Consider the following 21,013-nt stretch of genomic DNA (forward strand, 5'->3'; position numbering starts at 1 on the left):
AACAATTTAAATATTTATAACAATTTAAAAATATAAAATTTACATAAAAGAAGAGTTTTATTTGCGGGGATCGAACCTGGGACTCGAAGCGTATCAGTCAACGTCCTAACGACCCACGCTATGTCGCTACCTCGACAATCGTTCCTCTGTAACAGTACTAGGCGTTGGAAATATTTAATCGTTATTTTCTTGAGAATACCTAAGTTGTGGAACAAACGGCTTTACTACAGTAAAAGTGTGAGTGAATACTTCACACCGATAAAATTTTACTAAAATTGGTGAGGCACTTCTCGAGGGTACCACTTGTAAGTAAGGGTAGCCAGATATGATGAAACCTGATGGTGGGCAGCAAGGCCATTAACATTACACTAAAGCAGAGATGTTATACGTCGTAAAGATTTAAAAGTAAACTACCCTGAATGCGGCTGTAACAGCCTACAACGATCGAAGTACTGTAATGCAGAAAGGCAAGGGAGTGATAGTGCAGAATCTACTGCACTATTACTCCCATAAGCACTATGTCATGTCACTAATGAATATATTTGGTGAGTCTGGCGATCCGACTGATAATCGACGCTGCTCTATGTCCGGAGTAAGCAGTGAGAAGTTGGCGACCGTATATGTGAAAGTGGATCACTGGGCTTTGCATGCAAAATCTATGATCAGGCCACTTATTATGCATTTGTTTGGAATCGATTCCGATTAAAATTATTCCGTTTTTCCTTAAATTTCTATTGTGTTTTCTAGGGAAAACGGAATAATTCCGATCGGAATCTATTCCGAAGAATTCCATAATACGTGACCAGAGCGAATGACAACCTTAATAGCAGAATCTTCTCCCAATTTGCGATCTGGAATGTACACCCACGATCATCGATTCTGTCCCTTGGAAAATTTTCCAAACTGAGAAGTTACTATTTTTCTACATGCCCGCAATTCATGATTAACGTAGAAATTATTAATTAAATGACGCTGGAACAGTAACAATACAATAATTTAATAGTTTGATAGTTTTCAAAAATATATCTTTAATTTATCTTCTTTTTCATCACAAGAAATTATTAATCTTCAAAACTCGAGTTTGCGGATTAACTTCCGAAAATTTATCGCATTTGACGTAAAGGTTACTTCACCTTTATGTCAAATGCGGTCGCAAGTGACCGGCGCGGCCGTAAACTCTGACGTTACGTTAATCATGAACTGCGAGTATGTAGAAAGATAGTGACTTCTCAGTTTGGAAAATTTTCCAAGGGACAGAATTGATGATCGTGGGTGTACAAAGATTGATACAGGGAAAAACATAGTGAGGAAAGAACATGCAACATATAATATAAGAATAGCGGAAATTGCGGAAACGCATTGGCGAGGAAAAGGACATTTTCGGAGCAAATCTTACACAGTATATTTCTCAAATGAGGATAAAAGCAAAAATGACGTGGCGTTCATAGTATCCAATGCGTTGGTCGGATCTGTTCTTGGTTATGATATGGATAATTATCATATTGGTAGTTAATTACTTATATACCATTACCATGCGTACGGGTAGAAATCCGTGCGCATCAACGCGGCATCTTGTGTATTGAATATTATTCAAGTATAAGCCAATATCGGAGGCAACAGAGGAACACATAAAGAACTTTTACGTGTTCAAAGAGTCCTTTGAAACAACCATCCGAAAAGTCCCCATTTGAGAGGTTACCATAATTATAGGAGACTGGAATGCCAAAGTAAGATGCACTAAGAACGACATTTATATCCGCAATGTAATGAAGAGCTATGGCGTAGGTGAGTGTAATGAAAGAGGCTCACACACGCACACACACGCACACATACGCACACACACACGCGCGCGCGCACGCACGCACGCATGCACACGTACATGCCTACGTACACACACACAAGCGCGCGCACGCACGCACGCACGCATGCACACACACACACGCATGCACACACACATGCACACGTACATGCCTACGTACACACACGCGCGCGCGCGCACACGCACACACAATAGGCTTATTCAATACCTTATTAACAATGGCTTTACAATTGCGAACACAATTTTCCAACAACACATAAAGAAACAATACACCCAAACCTCTCCAGCGAAGCATCATAAAAACCAAATCGCCTACATCTTAGTCGACGAATGATGGAGATCGGCTATACTGTCAACAAACTTCCAGAATCTGAATGCAATTCGGACCATAAGTCATTGATTTTTAAGTCTAAAATAAATCTGAAAGTTTATAGGAGGAACGTAAACAGAAATAAACTATTATCGATTGTTAATAAGAATACTTTTTTTAAACAAGTTAAGGATAAAATAAAGCCAGATAAGAACAAAGAGGCAACCAGCCCAGAAGAACTGTGAATACGGTTCAGAAATATCATCAAGACATCCCTAATTGGCACACAATAACCAAAAGAGCACATAAAACATTAAAACTAGATCTCTGAAAATACTTCCAAGCAAATAGAAGAGAGAAGGAAAGTATTAGCAACTAGGCTGAATAGTACTGAAATGGTATACAAATACCACAGTGTCATCGGCTATCCTAACGAGCATCATAAGAAATAAAAAAAACTTAAATAACATTTGCGCAGAGATTCAATTCCATCTTAACAGCCTCCAGTTCAAAAACGTGTTTCATAAGATCAATCAAATTACGAAAAATTTTAGACCGCGTGGGCTGTTCAAGATAAGAAGAAAAATTTGGTTACGGACATCAAAGATATACTAGAGGTGTGGAGGAAGTATTGTAGAGTATTTTATTATATATTCAAATGACAAGGTTGAGAAAATTAACAGCCAAGAAGAATTCAAACAAAAACCACAAATTGAGATAAAGAAGGTAGAAGATGCTATGAAAAAGTTAGTAACAAATCTACTGGCATAGATTGTATATCAGCGGAGGCACTCCAAGCCTTAAAGCCTGTCAGAATAAAAAATATCCATATCATTTGTCAAAGGACATGGATCACAATAAGATGACCCAGATCATAATAATATGGACCACTTTGTTGATAATTTCTCTTCATGAAAAAGGCCCAACTAACAAGTATGAAAACTATTGCTTAGTAGTACTTATCAAACATGTCAGTAAGATCATATTCTATATAATACACAACCGACTACAAGCATTCACCAGTTAGCAGATACAGTATTGAGCAAAAAGATATTACAATTTCTTTTTTTTGCAATAATTTTATTACAGTTTTACTAATTGACTAGTAGTTGTCGTATATGTAGTATATGTATAATGGAGCTACTCGTAATAAACTGTTCAAATATATAAAATAGAGGAATTCAAAGGTATTTATCATGTTTTTAGATTATAATAAGAAACATACAAAATCATGATAACAGACATATCACGAATTATGGTGTAACAACTAATAAAAAAAGACTGTTTAAACAACAAACGTTATAAGATCAAGTACTTTGTTGCGAAGCCTTTGGCTTCGATAACGGCTTGATATCTTCAAAGCATACTCTCAACAAGCGTGTCAATGAAAGTTTGATTAATTTAGTTCCATTTCTCTTACAACTGAGCAAACTTCTGTGTTTGACATTAGATGTTTTTTTGCCGATCAATTTTCTTTAAAGTTCCTCCCAGAGGTTTTCGATAATATTTAAATTGGGTGATTGCAAGGGCCATTTAAGACAACGGATCTTTTTACGATTGAACTATGTGCAGACGTTGTGGGATTAATGCTTTGGATCGATATCGTCTTGATAAATAAATGCACGATCATGAATGCAACGGGCGTGAGGAAGCATAATGTTTTCTAGATTTGCTAAATATTTTTTCTGGTCCATCGTGCCTTTAATGTGATAAAAAGGTCCGACACCAAGACTGCTGACACACCCCCATACCATAACCACCATGCTTTACGGTAGGTATTTGGTATCGGGGATAGAATCTTTTGTTGACAGGACGTCAAATCATTAAAATTTCATCAGTTCCAAAAAGAAAAAACTTACTTTCATCACTAAAAATCACCATTTTCCATTTATGGACATTCCAGTTACAATGCTTTTTAACTCAAACGAGTCTAGCTTTCCAATTTTTTGTCGAAATCTACAGTTTCTTAACAAGTTGTCGTCCATAGAGTCTAGCATTACGGAGATAACGTTGGACTGTCTAAGTTGATGGATTACGAATCGAGGGAGTTGAGATTTCGCGCAAAATATCGCTGGCAGGATTTCTTTGAAAGACGCGCAGAATGTTTCTATCCGTGACATAATCGGTAATTCGGTAACGTCCAAGGTTTTTCGTCTTTACAATATTACCACGCAGGTTGTACCTTTGTAGTGCCTTTGTTATTATTGATACTGACTCCAAACTGCTTTGCAAGCTCGTCGTGCGTTCTACCTTGTTTTTGGCCTTTCACAATCGCTTTAAGCTCATTTTCGTTAAGCGAACATGTACCTCGTGTCTTGGCCATATCTGCGAAAACATTATTAACAAAAAAGAGCACGAATAAGTGCAACATTGTAACAAAGGTGAACAAAACTAAAAGCTGAAAAAAATTACTTCAAGAGAAATATGAAATTGACTCAACAAGACAATCTGAAAAAGTCTGACAGCAAGCATTTTAGTGTACTATATATACATTTAGGACAAAGAATATTACCTACAAAAACAGGATATTTTTATTATTCCTAGAAAAAGTTATAAACAAAAATCTAAATTGTGATTTCTTTTTGCTCAGTAGTGTAGCACTGGAACAAACGGAGTTTATCAGTGATCGAGATACACGTGGGCAGATATTAAATCTTTGACAGCTGATTGAAAGGTTTCACGAATACTACATACCACTTTCTGTGTTTTGTGGACTATGAGAAGATTTTAGATAAGGTTAAATAGCACCTAATGTGGTCCACTTTTAAAGACATGAGTATCCCGCTGCACCTGATATATTTAATCAAGAACCTTTATAAAAATAGTACGACCATCGTGAAATTTAATAATGCTATCTCGGAAGGAAGTAAAACTAGAAAAGGGATAAGACAGGACTGCATACTAGCGCCATTGCTATATAACATCTATAGCGAATACTTAATGAAGCAAATGTTGGAGGATTGGAATAACGTGTGATCGTGATAGAAGTAAGAGTCTCAAACTTCAGATACGTAGACGACAAACTCTTGATTACTAAGAGCGAAAAAGAGTTGCTTGCTTTCCTACAAAAGTTCGAAAATTGGAGTAAACAATATGGACTACGCATAAGTTATTCTAAGACTAAAATTATGATAGTTGATAGGAAATATAGCAATTTCCCTAAAACAACACATGCGATGCCTTTGAAGTTGTAGACAAATGTGTGTGCTTGAGAGCGCTAATTAACAACAAAGGAGATTGTGGAGCAGAGATCCACAGCGTTTTTACCTGAGAAGGGTAGTTATGTCCCAACTAATCAAGATCTGGAAGAATCGCAGTATCACATGACATACTAAAATCAACCTAGTCAGAACGCTGGTGTTCTTATTGTTCCATTATGCATCTGAGACGTGAACACTGCACGCAGCCGATCGGCTGCAGGTGGATACATTTGATATGTGGTGTTGGCGAAGGATTCCCTAGACGGCAAGAAGAACAAATACTGCCGGAAAGAAACCCGCCGCATAAACTATCTAATTGTGTATACAAACGTATCCTCAAGTTCCCTGGCCATATAAATCGAAGCAGTAATCTAGAACGCCTAATAGTCCAGGGAAAATTTGAAGGGAGACAGCGACGTGACCACTCACCAACCTATTAGACTAATGCTGTTAGACAGCTCTTAACATCAACATGGAAGGAGCAGTGAAATTAACTGCAGACAGGGATGTTTGACAAGAAGTCACCAAAAGCATCATCAGAGAAGTGGAAAGACAATAGATATAGTCACCACACATCTAACAAGATGTTCGTTACGCTGGCACTCTTGTACATTACGCCACAGTCTATTGATTTTGTTAATTTAAATTACGAGCAACAAAGAACAATAGCAATTTAGGGCCAAAATTTGCCTATAAGGGGTTTGCTTGAAATCAGTCTATCTTTATGTTATTCAGTCTGCTGAATTTAAATATAAAGCTTAAAAATGTCCATAATTTAAGGAACTATGTAAAAACACAATCTTTTTTATTCAAAAGTCATTCTATGGGTATACATTTTTTGATGATTAACTAGTAATCTTGAACAAAAAACTTCTTTTTTTTTCAAGGAATATTATACAAATTATGAGGCTTTTTTTTTAAAAAAAACTTTTTAAATTATGATGCTTGGAAATTACAATACCATCGGCATTAACATTATCCGCGTCATTAAGATGCATCACGTAGAGATGTACCACGTTTCTTGGTTGGATTTACACCTTTTGTGTGTGTGTGTGTGTGTGTGTGTGTGTGTGCATGCGTGTGCGTGTGTGTGTGTGTGTGTGTGTGTGTGTGTGTGTACTTGCGCTCATACACGTATCCACACACACACACACACACACACGCGCGCATACGTAGAGAAGATGTAAATTTAATCGAGCAACTTGACACAGTACACTTAATGACACGGATAATGCTTACGCCGGTGATACAGTGAATTTCAAGCATCGTAATTTGAAAAGTACTTTTTGAAGAAAACTCTCATAAATAGTACTTTTAAAAAAAAAATTGTTTTGTTTAAAGTGTTTTTGAGCATTAAAAAATATTTAACTGCAAAAAAAAACCTCAGTTTTTTAATAAAAAAATGTATTTTCATGAAGTTCTCCGAATTTTGGAAAATTTTAAGTTTTATATTCGAATTTAGCAGACCAAATGACATAAAGGTAGACTGATTTTAAACGATTCCCTTACAGACAATTTTTGGCCCTAAACTATTATTCTATTAGACCGGTTTATTTTATTTTAATATTTCTTTGCAATATTTTAGAGAGAGAGAGAGAGAGAGAGAGCAATTAGTAAAAAAATAGTATACTTGTTTTTTGTTTACGATACTTTATATATTTTTTCCGGAGTAGGGGTGCTAGCGTAACATTAAGTCAGCACCCCCACTTTTGATTGTAATTTCCAACGAATAGGTAAGGGCATTAAGTTCGGAACTGGGGCAATGAATTAGCAATTAATGAGCAATTAATTGTGCTATATTCTCAATTTTTTTAATGGTGGAAGTTTAATGGTGGAAGCTAGCTTCACAAAGGAGTGCCTAGCTTCATTATTTTTGTTATTTATAAAAAATATTTTCATACATTTTAAAGGATGTATAATGTTTTTATACGTTTTAAAGTATAGTAAATGCAAAAAGTTCCAAATTCCTACTTCTTTTTTTATAAATCAAAAAAAATTTAATAATGACCTAATATTCTACCAAAAGAAATAGAATTTGGCTTTAAAGAAATAAAAATTTATAGTTTATATATTTATGATTTTTTTTATACTAAATTTGTTAAAAACAAATTCTTGAAAAACAAAAATAAAATTTGCACGATTTCTTCTTGCAAATTGCATAGTTAAAACAATAGTAAGTATATTATTGATAGTATTATATCATTTTATATTTTATATTTTATTAGTATCTTTCTAAAACTGTTTTGTTTATACTTTTATCTTTTAAATTTTCCTCAAAATGCAGTTTAAAACATAAAATTGTTGTGCAGCGTAAAACAGATCCCTTGTCTGTGAGAACAAACCATAAATTTGGTAACTTTATCTTCAATGTCGTACGTCATGTCGTGTTCGAGTGACGATCAAAAAAAAGCTTGTATCTAAGAAAAACTATTGTTACTCATTAACAACAGTTAATCAAAGTAAAATGTATAAATCGACAAAAAACATTAATCCTTCGATTGTATACGTGGAGCTAAGACACCAAGTATAAAGTAACATCTTATAATTATAAAATTGGTTAAACTCTCAGCCAGAAATGATAATAAAATCGAAGTCAATTTAATGATTTCGACGTCAATTATTTTTTCTGGCTGGATTGTCAGACCTTTTCTTAAGTAAATGGTAGAAAGGACTATTTTATAGTTCTAAACGAAGAATTAGTGCAATTTTTTTTGCATTTTACCATTTCTCTGTTTACAATACACAGCAAGTTTGTTTCAATACTAGCCTTTTAATTTTATAAACTTTGTTGTTTAATATATAAAAACGTAATTTATTATTTTGTTTATCAATTTATTTCACAGTAAACTTTATTATTACTGTCTAAATTCTGTTACCCATACAACATGTAGAAATTCTTAACATATCAATTAGTTGGAATAAGCAATGTATGCAAACAAACAGAAACATGTTCAAATTTTACAAACTTTAATATAAGAACAAAGTTTAACAAACTGTCTTCTTTCAAGGCTCTTTGTCAGCATATCCGCTATTTGTTCTTTGGTGTTCCAATATGCACATCTATCTCTTTGTTACATATTACAAACAAAATTGTACTTTACGTCTACATGTTTAAGATTACGATGATCTCATCTACCTAATAAGTAAATAACAGATTGATTGTTCTCAAAAATCTTGATAGGATCATCAATGTAAACACCAAAGTTTTTCAAAAATTCTTTCAACTAAATCATTTCAGTTAATGCTGTTGTCAAAGCAACATACTCTGCTACTGTAGACGATAACGTTACTCCACCCTGCTTCTTTGACCAGTCTACTATAGATCTAAAAACTTGAAGTAAATATCCAGTTGTTGACTTCCGGTCATTATCCGTGGCCCAATTTACATCAACATAATATGTTTAGACATATTATGTCTGGAAAGGCACTTTTGAGTTTGAATCACGTTTAAAAAGCAGTCCATAGCTTAGGATGCCTTTAATGTATCTAAGGATTTGCTTCAATCACTTCCAGTGAGCAAGTTTGGTGTTACTCTAGAAACGACTATAAAAATTCACAGCAGCACTTAGATCAGGCCGTAGTAAGCATAAAATATATCAGGTAATTCACGAGCTCACTATGAGGTTTCAACTCGATCACCGTTTCTTGTTTGAGGTCTACATATTTTCCGGGGTTTACTTCCATAAGTATCTTCGAAGGATTACACTTGGTCATTCCGAATAGAGAGAGAATATTTTCCATATATGTCCTTTGGCTCAAAAACATGTCTTCCACCATTTGTTCGATTCTTTTCCCGAGAAAATTCTTCAGTTTACCCATTATCCTTCATAGAAAATTTATCCTTAAGTGAGTTCCTCTGTATCCATTGTTCATTATCTCCTGCAATGATAACGTCATCTACATATAGTAGAAGAAAAATACGGTGATTCTTCGAAAATCCTGTGTAAAGACAATTATCTCGTTCTGATCTCTCAAAACCTTGCCGTAGAATACATTTATGAAACCTGGAATTCTATGCTCGTGGTGCTTGTTTTAAACCATATAACGAGCGATTTAACTTACAAGCAAGATCATTGTCCTTGGCAAATCCTTGAGGTCGTTTTATATAAATTACTTCGTTGATTATTTTATGGAAGAAAACATTCTTGACATCTAATTGTCTGGTCTTAAACTTGAATTTATTTACGATTGATAGGAGAATTCGTACAGTTGTTAGACGTGTGACGGCCGCATAGGTTTCATTATAATCCAGACCTTTCCTCTGCGAACACCCTTTAATTACAAGACGTGCTTTATGCTTATCAATTTTCGTTGTGATCTCTTTTAATTTTGAACACCCACTTATTGTCAGTAGTTTTTTTTTCCAGGGGATAATAGAACCAAGTCCCAAGTTTTATTCTCAATGAGTGATTTCATTTCTTCATTAACTACATGCAGCCAATGTTCCTTATCGTCTCTTCCTTGGATGTCATCGAAGTTTACAGGTACATTTTCAACGAATGATTCCGCATAAAGCGCCAAAATCGTGTAATTTTTCAGATATTTGGGTTTCTTTTTCTTCCATGTACTTTTCTACAGATTGTTGACATCCTGCTTCTGTGTTGTACCGGTCTCATGCGACTCTGCTTCTTCCTCTTCTTCTCTGCTTGAAGTCAAGGTTTCTTCAGCGTTTACTAGTACTTTTGGATTCTTTTGAATTGAGCCATCGTAAGAATATCTACTTTCAAATGTGAATTTAGACTCATTAAAAATAACATCTCGTCCAAAGATTATCTTATTGTCTAGATAAGATATAGGTGTTAAATTCCATACATTAACCAAGCGTATTTCCTTTGTTGCTAAATGTTCTGAAGATCTTGAGTAAAAACCAACACGTAAAATTGATAGTGTTCTCTTTTCCAACCATAAACACGAATTCTTTCCGACTTTAGTCGACATCTTCGTCAAACGCGTCAAATTCTTGCCGATCCCGAATTTTTATATTTCTTTATTTAAATTTACGACATTCCGACCGCTCACGTCCAAGTATACCACAATGATGACACTTGAAACCAAACCACTTGCGTTGCTTCTCGTTAGCCGTGCCATCGTGTTTATTTGCATTCAATTTCCGATTAGTCGTCGAAAAAACTGCAGGCAAGTTTGCGCCTTTTGCACTCGTACTTGTTCCACCTCACTTTGCCTTTTTATTTGGTAATCTCGTTTTAACAAAATTAAGAGTTAATTGTTTACTTGAGAGTGTTTTTAACGCCGTCACTACCATATTATATTTTTCCGGCATTATCAATAACAAATGGCACACTACATCCGTTTTCTCTAAAGTAGCACCGGTCGACTTTAATTCACGTATCAGTTTATCAAACTTTAAGAAATGTGCTGCTATTGTCTCCGTTGTAATATAATGGTCAAAAGCATCTTCCTTAGACAAAGTTGATTTGCTATTCCTCTTCATTCAAAATTTTCTGAAAGAGCTCGCCACATCAAAAACGTGATAGTTTTTTTCCTTTACATATTTGAGACTGTCATCGATGCGCTGCGTGATAAACGATTTACATTTCCTATTTTTCCGCAGCGCAACATTTTGAACACTCACAGATGCTGTTGGCAGCTTTGAAATGAGCGTACAAACGATTTCTCGACAAAATCGAAGAGATCATGCTCCTCAAGTAGAACCTGCATCCGAAATTTCCAATTGCTATAGTTTGTTCCGTCAAATCGTGGGATTTCGTATTTCTCGTCGTCCGCCGTTGTAGTCACGTTCACTTATACTTTCTTCCTTATAGGTTTCTTAAAATACAAACTGAGATTTCTGCAATTATATTCCTCTTTATCTATGCGTCTCAGTAAACTAAGCTCATAATCTGATGAGTTTACGGGTTTTAGATAATAAAGTAAACGAGTATTCACTGCAATAAACTGTTTATTCATCTGAGGAGATAAATTGGATGTCCGAAAGACATCTACGTGTTGTATGGGTAATGATTAAGGTGTCCAGTTTTGGAATCCAATTTCTTAGATGCTCCTTTGGATTATGTTGTAAAACATTTAATTAATACAAAATACGAAATAGTATTACAAAAACTGCTATACCATTTGATAGAAAACACTTTAGTAGTTCGTTGTACTTATATTTTTAAAGCTTTTATTTTTAGCTTTTGTTTACGAAACATCATCCAAAAACAAAAATAAGGTGCCAGTTTTGGCTATTTTCCTCTATATAAAAATTAAAAAAAAAATAATTTTTTTGTTGCTGTATTGTTACTTATTAATATTCTAATAATTTTAATAATCAAAATTAAAATAAAAATATATTAAGGTATGCCACCTTATTAAATTTAGACAAAAAAGGAAAGCAAAAGAAGTGCGACATACTAAAATATTTAAATTATTAAATAGTTTTCTTATTAATTATTTTACATATTATTAGTTATAATACAAATTAGTACAAAAGTAAATTTCAAAATGACCGGAACGGATGACCCACTAATGTTAGTTAAGTACACGCACTTACTCCCGAATTAAATTATATCAAGTTATGTTTTTTGTTATTTTATTTCTTTTAGATTGTTTTATTATCGATAATTACCTTGCTAAAACTTCAAATTAGTTAACTTGATTAATCAACTCGGGTAATTCACTGAAAATAATTAAATAGATTTTTTTCTTATCTAATCTTTTTAAAAATTGTAAATATCATAAAAGAACGTGGAAACTATAAGACTTGCATTAATATATTACTTATTCTGACACTTGCAAGAACTACATACAGGATTTTCTATTTTAAATAAACACTCCCAAAATTTTTTTTATTTTAATTTTAGAAAAAAATGTTTCAAGCAAAAATATGGAGACAAATAATGACATAATGACAAATAAAATCAATTTTCAAGAAAATCCATTTTATAAAGTCACATACAAATCATTGCCTTAAATGAAATTATATAATTCTTTTACACAATGATTCTTCTACTCTACTCATATAGTGGATTTGCCATTAATATTTTAGAGTCATTGCGATAATCACTATAGAAAAGAGGCGTGCCACTCTAATTTGAATACGGGTATTATAAGTTAGGAATGAACTTTTCACTCAATTTTTTAGAGCAATTAAGACGGTTCCGCACAATACCTACAAGTTCTATGTCACACTGATTTAGAGAACAGCGAGTACAAAATCTATTTTACAGTGGACTAGAGCAACGTTGAAATAACACGGTTAACAGTACGTGGCATACAAAATGGATGCGGCGTAACATTTTTTTGAAATAAAAATCCGTACGGGATAAAATAAAAAGTGCAACATTATAAAATACTGTACTAATGTTCTAATGAAATGATTTCTTTAATGGAAAACATCCGAGAAAACTTACATTAAAAAAAAAATTTATTGAAAAATAAAAAAAAATTTTTCTTATTTTTAGTATAATATATCATGTATATATCTGTGAACGCATTTTCTTAATGTAAGAGATTGTATTTATTCGTTTAAAGAACGTAACTTTCTTATTAAGTAAATAATTTATTAATTATAAAAACTATTTAATGCAATACAGTTAAAGTTTATTGAAATAAAAAGTTTATTTTTTATAAATTATTAAATTTCTAATAATACAAATTCAATAAAAAAAATAATTCTTTTATTAAGGAAGTTCTACTATGTCGAATAAAAAAAATTATGAAAACCTTTCGCATACTTTTAATCCTTACAGTTTCTAAGATATCCAAGCAAAATATTTTACGAAAATTTCGAATATTTACGAAGCTGTAGCAGCAAGGGCAGAACGATGCACGTTACCTACACTTACAGCACCGATTGTTGAGAGAATTTTCAGAAAAATTTCGACGTTTTAAAATTTTTCTGAAAAGAAACAACACTTCTATAAAAATTCCTATGAAAAATATCATATGATATGTTGCAATAAAAATGTTTTTGAAATCTATCACTATCTATACGGTTTTAAATTAAACTTTGAAAAAACATAGCAATATATTTATACTGACCTTGCACGAATCTGCTTTAAATATTTATTATAAGTTAACAGTTATGTGTTATGTAAGATTGAATTTTGCAAAGATTATACCTGAAAAAATTTTTGTATAGAAGTTATGAGGATAAAATTAAAAATAAAGAAAACAAAATTTCTCGTTAATAAGTGAACTAATATTGACGACAAAATATATTATTGAGTTTAACGGTGAATATTTGATAAAAAATTTGTTTTCAAAGACTAATTAAAAGAATTTTGTAATTTTTTTATTGTACGTCAGTTTTTACTAAATATATTTTTGATTTATCTAATATAATACATTTAATTGTTAAAACGAAAAAGGATATATCATAGTTTAAAAAATTGAAAAGATTCAGTATCACATATGATTTGTCGGGCAATGTGCAACTGGTACACAGAACTTTACAGCATTTAATTATTTTGCCACTTGAATTATTACTGCGATCTTTAATTGTTTTTTTCTTTCTGCTGTTTTGTTTTTTACATTCGTTTTCTTGTTGGAAGAATAAGTTACATAATATTCTTACTCTTCAATAATTAAAATGTCTACTTCGTAATTGACTCCCATAACTTTATTTTCAGAACTTTTATTGTGTTTTTCGATATTTGAATGTTTCTTTTATATACAACTCGGGCTTATAAGTAGCATTCATTCATTTTGTTTTACTTTAACTTCTTTAAATGTTTCTTTATTTTATTAATACAATATTCATTTTTATTCGTTGATTTATCACAGTAAGTAAACATTGTACGTTGTAATTTTCGCATTTCGAAGTATAAAATTAGTTGTTAGTAGAGCTCAATCAACATTCTGAACTAGAGTTCTATTGGATTATGAGAATCGGAGTAGCAACGACGCAATTGTTCAATTTCACAATATTTATTTAGAACACCTTATACACTGCAGGCGCAGTTTTAGAGCCGACTAAGGCAATGCTCGATATACCGACAGATACGGTCGAAGAAAAAATGAAAATTCAGCAGATAGCAAATCGGCAGTCATGACCGTACAAGTACGAGTAATCTCTAACTCCAAAACGCGTGCTTCCGCTCGAGCGCTCCCGGAAACCCAGAGGGCGCTAGCGCTGGGCATCGCCATCAAGTGGTTCCCTTGTGTGATAACGAATCAATGCAGCGATCATTCGCTCGAAAGTACGAACGATGCGCTAGCAGCTACAGTTAAACCTTGCTTCCCAAACATGTACCGCTTGCCTTGCTGGAAGTACGAAACGTAGAGATCTGATGACACTAAATTATTACGCAAAAGAGTACTTAATGCAATAACAGTAATACAAATTGATAAAGTTGAAACAACCAATATTCGTTAATGCGCGGAATTAGCTTGCGGCTAAATTAACGGAATACATGGTGCGTCCGGAAAGTAATGTCAGAAATTTTTTTACAAAAAATTTATTGAACTTTTCGGTACATCATATCAAAATGCTTTAAAATAGGCTTTTCTTGAGTTGACACATCGGCTCCAGCGAGTTTTCCAGGCATCAAATGCGTCACGGTAGACCGTCTCCGAAATATCTTTTAAAGCCGCGATACAAGCTGTTTTGATCCCCTCAATTATTCCAAAATGCTTGCCTTTCATGAGTCCCGTAACATTGTCTAAAAAGTTGGGGTCATTAGCTTTGCACATGGCCAAATTTTCCTGGCAAGTTTCAACTCGGCGCAATTTTTGGTCGTTGGTATATCTAATAATCGTCGTCATCAAAGATTATTGATTGAGTGTCTGTTTAGTGTCATAGTTATTAGACACACCAAAAACTATCGTCCCTAAAATCGTTACAAGCAATCTGCACATGCGGAAGGTGTGCGCAAAGATAGTGCCAAAAGTGCTAACCAACAGCTTCAGAAGTAGCTGTGAAGTAGTTATGAAGAAAGAGAAACAAGAATACAAGTTTATACAATTGTAAGAGAGCAGAAATTATATTTAAGTTTTGGACGGACAGAAATACTTTGCGAACTAGAAAATAATACGATGCGCTATTTACATTCCATTTACAGGTGGCCTTGACCGCGAGATCACAGGGAAATTTCGCTGTTCCTAAAACCGGAGTTGTTTTTCGGAGTATCGGAGATAATAGTTCGGTCTGCTGCTGCTGCTAAGTTTCGAGACGCGGTCATGTTTATATTCGGCGAGGCGCGGTGTACGACGCACGGATACGTGGACTAGCCCAGTACAGTTGTACGCTGAGTCAATTATTTCCGCGACGCAATCGGCTTAATAGCCGGGTTTATTATATCTTTGGCTGAGCGGTTCGGGTTGACGTGGAATCGCCGGATTTCATCAAGAACACCGGAGCTGCTAAGTACCTTGGCGACGGCACCTAACCTTTACCGCTTTGGTCTCCGGGTAACTGCGAGGAATAGAGAAATTTATTCTCTTGAGTTTTCGGCTTGCCGAGTACCTCGGCTAGTGGTAAAGAACCTTTATCGTTGCTGTTACCAAAGAGGAGTTTTGAGTTAAGATCGGAATTGGCAAAGGGATGTTGAGTGTGCGAGCTGGGACCTTTTATACCTGTTGGCTTGCACACTCGGCTGTTCTCGTGCGGTCTCGAGATTTATTTCAAAATTTTCCATCCCTTTGCGGACCGCTGGTACAGGCAAGCTTTTGCGGGATTCTCCCTTGTTTTTGGCTGAAGATACGCGTGTGCGTGGCCTTATGTCGCGCACGAGTCGACCTTATGCCAACGACCGTCTTCGGCCGTTAACGGTATTGTCGGTGTGGGAGAACTTAGGTAGACGCAAACGTGCCTTCCGTTATTTTGAGCGGCCTTTGGTTATTGTTTGTCGGAAATAATACAAGTAACAGTGCATGCACTGTTACAAAGTTTACAAATACTAATATTAACTATGATGCTGATAAACATACAAAATACTAAGCTACCGCGTGATTAATGGACAAGTGTAAGATGCTATCGCCGCCCGCCATAAAGAGCTTGTTTAAGTATCTCCGGATTCGTATCTATAGGCAACTTGTATAATTGACTAATGAACATACCTTCTAGTAGACTAAAGCGTTCTCACATCTACTACCCTAAGAAGAGTCAGGATATAGTTTTACAACTCTCTCAAGCTTCCATCTCGTCGATGGTAGCAAAACGTTTCTAACTAATATTAAATCATCGACCTTCAAATTAGCCGATTTCTGACGCCAATTATAATGCTGTTGTAGTGTACGAAAAATATAAAAATACTGTTGCGACTATATAATCCAAAATTACTTATTTATCCGCTATACACGTTGCCAACGATTAAGTTGCAACTCCTTCAAATTTATTATGAACTCCTCGGGTAGGGGAGACCGGGGATAAAAGTTCCGATTTTAAGAAAATATCAAAAATGACTAGTAAAATAATTTGTTGCTTCTTTGACTATCGACTGATTTATCATCAAATTTATTGTATTTTAGGATTATAAGGTTAATTGTAGTATATTATCATTGATTTGGTAACTTGTTACCAAAAGTCATTTAAAGAATATAAAGTCATTTAAAGAAAAAAAAAACATTTTTTAATAAATCAAAACACATGAATTATATTTATAATTAATATTTAATGAGCTAACGATACAATCACATTAAAGCTAAACAACTGATATTTATATTCAATTATAATTATATTAACAATCATAGAGTTTATAATAATTATAAACCACATTTAAAACTATATATTATCTCATTTTTTTGTGACAAACATTTGTATTTATGATCAGTACTTTGAAATGATCTTTACGATCCTTCTAAATAATAAATTTAAAAATCTAATCTAAATAATAATAAAATAAACAAATGATCAGCTTTTTAGGAAAACAATATTAAGATAATCTTTGTGATCTTTTTACGTACCTAATTTAAATAATAATAAAATAAAAAAGGGAATCAACTTTTTATTGTTTTTAACCTTTTATTGTTCTTCTTTTAGAAGAATAATAAAAAGTTAAATATTAAAAACTTAAAGAAAGCAAAAAGAACATTTTATTAAAATTAAAAATTTTTTAACTATGAAAACATGGCGCTACTGGATAAGAAAAGCAAGGAAAAGAATTGATAGAACAAATGCAATAAATGTAACACTTGTAAAATATGCGCAATAAAAACAATTAAAAGTAAGTTACAGATTAAGTTTCTTTAACATTTAAATAACATTGTAAGTTATTATAATTTTCTAAGTTACTATTATACTTTACAACATTTGATTATTAAATAGATATTTAAATATCTAACAGCGTCAAGTTTTTGTAGTTGAAAAATTTTTTATTTTAATAAAATTTTCTCATTTCTGCTTCCACTTTAATTTTTTGAGATTAAATGTTGTATATTCCATTAAAACTTTTTCTGTCTTTTGTTATATGTCCGCATCCTATAATAAAATGAGAAATCGATATAGACAACTGCACATATGCGACAGGGCAAATTTTTCCAGAGTAACAACGTATCCCAAATTACGTTAACAACTAGCCCCATTTGACACATGTAACATCTTCATACAATTTTTTGCCTACATATTAAAATGGACAAATAAACACTAGTGTATCATATTTCTGAATGTATATCCATATATATAAACACAATAAATAATATGAATTATCTTAAATAAGCGAAATGGACCAAAAAATTACGATGGACAAATATTTACTTACTTGATCTACGAACATGTTTTTACACAGCCGCGGCGTAAATTAAGTTAAACGCTACTTGCGATATTAAAATAGTTGCCGCACTTGTGTGATGGGTTGTTGTTTTGTGACGTACTTAGAACATATCGCTATCTTTTTTTATTTTGAAATTATAACCACCATAACAACGTACTCCAGGAACTTCTTACCCCGGCCTCCCCTACTGCGATTAACGAGGAAGCGAAAATGACAAATCGGTTTGAAAATGATTACTATAAAGTTTTTGACGTTGTTGATTACGAATTTGGAGACAGAATTACAAAATTCGAAATGGCAGATTTAAAATGGCCGGATTTTGGAATCAGTACATAAAACGTGAGTATTAAATACATTAATTATTGTATATTGTTGTGTATTATCTAGTCAAAAACGATATCATAGTATTGCATTATTTGGAATTTTGTTTCTTTAATGACAAGGAAAGCATGTCCTTTTCATTACTTGCGGAGCTTCAGAACATCATTTTGCAAGAAATTTTTGAATTGTCATGTATTTTTCTTTGCTGTACCGTTGAACCAGTAGTCATTGTGGAATATTGAACTCCATAATACACAACAATAAACAACATGTATAATATTCACGTTTTATATAGTGATTCAAAAGCCAACCATTTTAAATCCGCCCTTTAAAATTTTGGGTTCAGTAATTATTCAGTAATAGAGACCACTCTTCAATGACTTTGACCTTGACATATGTTGTCAAAATCATAACCCTGAGTAACGTCCAACAAGTTTTAGCCGTTGCTCGCCTTTTGTTAAAAATAATCACTTTTATAATCATAAAAGTTTGTAAAAATTAGAATAAATTTTCGACTTTCCACGCGTTTGTCAATTATTAGTACTGTTTCATATGGGTACAAAGAATGCGTAGGCGGCTCCGCCCCTCCTCTTGCACCTCTTTTCGTATTTTTCCTAACATAACCTAACTCATTTTTATTTTAGTTGTAATTTGGCTAAATATCCAATTGACCACGTTGCGATATTAAATTTGAAATTATGGCCAAATTTTAATTAAAATAGAATTGGATTAGGTTAGATAAACACGAGAAAAAGGTGCAGGGGAGGGACGGAACTCCTTCCTCGCCCATATGTTCTCTGTACCACATGTGAAAATTTAACACACACACACACACACACATGCACATGCACACGCACACGCACGCACACACACACACACACACACACATGCACATGCACACGCACACGCACACACACACACACACACACACACACACACGCGCGCGCGCGCACATGCACATGCACACGCACACGCACACGCACGCACGCACGCACGCACACACACACACACACACACACACACACACACACAGACAAAACCATTAAAAATACAGTATTTTTTCATATTTTTACTCTATTTATTCATTATTTACATTTTTAGTTATAGAATATTTATTAGCCATTGTATCGAAAAAAGCATTCTTTGTACCCATATGAAACAGTACTAACATGTGACAAACGCGTGGAAACTCGAAAATTCATTGTAACTTTCACAAACTTTTATGATTATAACTTTTTAACGAAGGACCAGCAATGGCTAAAACTTGTTGGACCTTACTCAGGGTCATGACCTTGATAACATATGTCAAGGTCCCCATTATTGAATAACCAAACTTTACATGCAAATTTCTCTGAAACGAAGGTTCATGCACTCAAACGCTCTGACACTTTTTATACCCTTGACTCCCCCTTTCGAATAAACTATGGCTCATTTGATTCCGTATTACGCAATTCGCGTCATCTCCTTGTACGTTAGAGTTTTTATTCTATTGAATTATGAGAATCGGAGAAGAACGACGCAATTATTCAATTTTACAGTATTTATTTAAAGCACCTTATACACTGCAGGCACAGTTTTAGAGCCGACTAAAGCGATGCTCAATATACTGACGGACACGATCAAAGAGAAAACAAAAATTCAGCAGATAGCGAACCGACAGTCATAGCCGTACAAATTGGAGTAATCTTTAACTCCAAAACGCCTATTTCCACTCAAGCGCTCCAGGAAACCTAAAAGGTGCTATCGCCGGTCATCGCCATCAGGTGATACCCTGATAACGAATCAAAACAGCGATCATTTGCTTGAATGTAACGAGTGGTGGAGCGATATGCTAGCGCGCATATAGTTAAATGTTCCCAAACACTAATGATTTAGTGAAAAATTACATCTTTGTTTAAATAGTCATTATTTATATTTTTTCATTTTGATACAATTAGCAGTATTGGATATCAAAAAATGAACAAAAACTTTATTTTGGTCGTTTTACAATGAACTCTACACGCTCGAATTAACAACGCTTTCGTTTACGACGCTCGGGTACGACTACTTGCTTTGTGAAGCAGGAACTAACAAACGCACGCGATGCCACCCATAGCTGCAGCGGCAATGAAGTTGAATTATTACCACGGAACTACAATAATACCGGTATAGACACTGGCTGCCAGAAAGCGTGACGAGAGAGAAGTTTATTCGCAGTATTTTCCTCTTTAGAGTCACGTTAGAAAGTTTTAAAGTACCGGTATATGGGGATAGATACTAACGTGGAAACGAGGAAATACTTTAACTTTTGAATATGAATGTAAGTGAATAATTTTGGCCGCTGACGCATGCGCAGAGAACGTTTAGAAAGAAAGAGAGGCCTCAAGTATCATGCTATTTGCAACTACAACCGCGATTGCCCTGCAAAGATATATTCCCGTGATGAGACAATCGGAACCACCTACAATAAACTTGGTGAATGCGATAACAGATAGGGTCTGAAAAGTATCAGCCGACGATTTAGAGCAGAAGCCGGTGGCGGAAACAAGCAAGGACAACTACAAGCCGGTATACCGGAAGGTATTAACCCAAAGCACAAACAACGAACCACAATTGGATATTGAAACGATAACCTAACCCACAAAGGATCACAGACTGATTACAGCATAGAGCTGTAATCGACCCCCAAAACGTCGAGAAGACACAAATAGAA

This window comes from Solenopsis invicta, chromosome 1, assembly GCF_016802725.1.
Source record: "Solenopsis invicta isolate M01_SB chromosome 1, UNIL_Sinv_3.0, whole genome shotgun sequence".
Taxonomy (NCBI): domain Eukaryota; kingdom Metazoa; phylum Arthropoda; class Insecta; order Hymenoptera; family Formicidae; genus Solenopsis; species Solenopsis invicta.